The sequence below is a fragment of the Pinus tabuliformis genome, chromosome 8, assembly GCF_031772625.1.
Source record: "Pinus tabuliformis cultivar Carrire ecotype Pingquan chromosome 8, CPIR1, whole genome shotgun sequence".
NCBI classification, from domain to species: domain Eukaryota; kingdom Viridiplantae; phylum Streptophyta; class Pinopsida; order Pinales; family Pinaceae; genus Pinus; species Pinus tabuliformis.
The window spans coordinates 2,036,206,930-2,036,208,314 of NC_142294.1; positions in this window are offsets into that span (position 1 = coordinate 2,036,206,930).

Consider the following 1,385-nt stretch of genomic DNA (forward strand, 5'->3'; position numbering starts at 1 on the left):
TGCATCCGAATAAAAACTAATCTGAAACAAAAAAAAAATTATTGCGGAAAATTGGGTCATATTGCAAGGGAATGTAGGAAAAAGAAATATCATGAAGAACAACAGAAGCCAAAGAGACATGTAGGTCATCTCGCGAATGGTGATCAGGTGCAGAATTTGAGGTTGTTCATGGCAGATCATGATGAAAATGTTGGTGCAGATATCTGGTATGTAGATTCAAGAGCGTCAACACACATGACAGGGAACAAACACTGGCTGGAGGATTTTAAAGAGATCAATGAAGGTGAATAAATTTACCTAGGAGATGACAGAAGTCATCAAATCAAAGGATGTGGGAAAGTTTCTGTCATTCTACCTGATGGTAATATCAAACAAATTTATAATGTAATGTATGTTCCTGGCATAACTAAGAACTTGATTTATGTACCAATGATTACAGATAAAGATTTGAAAGTTGAATTTTTAAAATCTAACTGCTACATTAAGGATCTGCTAGATGGAATGAAGACAATTGCTACAGGAATCCGAACAGGAGGACTGTACAAGTTAGATGTGAGACCTACACCGGTTCAAGCATTGACAGCAGCGAGCTTGACTACAGAAGAGCTTTGGCACCAGAGATTTGGCCACATCAATTACAATGATTTGCTGTTACTACAGAGGAAAGAAATGGTAAGAGATCTTCCTATGCTAAAGCAAGTACATAATGATTGCAATGCTTGTACTTTAGGAAAAATGCATAGAGAAGAATTCCCTATTAGAGTAGAAAAGAAACAGAGGGATATACTGGAGTTAGTGCACACAGACCTTTGTGGTCCCATGCAAACAAAATCATTAGGAGGTGCAGTATATTTCCTACTGTTTATTGATGACTATACGAAGTTTTCTTGGGTGTATTTCTTAAGTAAGAAGAGTCATACATTCGAATACTTTAAGCAGTTTAAAAATATGATTGAAAGACAAACAGGGAAACAGATAAAAATTCTCCGTTTTGATCAAGGGGGAGAATACAGGAAAGATGAGCTGATGAGATATTGTAAAGATCATGGAATTTTGCAGCAGTTCACAGCACCCCATACTCCACAGCAGAATGGAGTAACAGAAAGGAAGAACAGAGCTCTGGAAGAATGTGCTAGAAGTATGCTTAAAGGTAAGAATCTTTCAAATGGTTTTTGGGCTGAAGCAGTGAATACTGCGGTTTATTTAAAAAATAGGAGTCCTACAAGAAGTCTTGAGTTTAAAACTCCTTTTGAAGCTTTATATGGATATAAACATGCAGTAAAACACTTAAGAATATTTGGATGTAAAGCATTTGCCCACATACCAAAGGAAGATAGAAAGAAATTAGACTCAAAAGCCATCAGATGTACTTTTATAGGGTATTG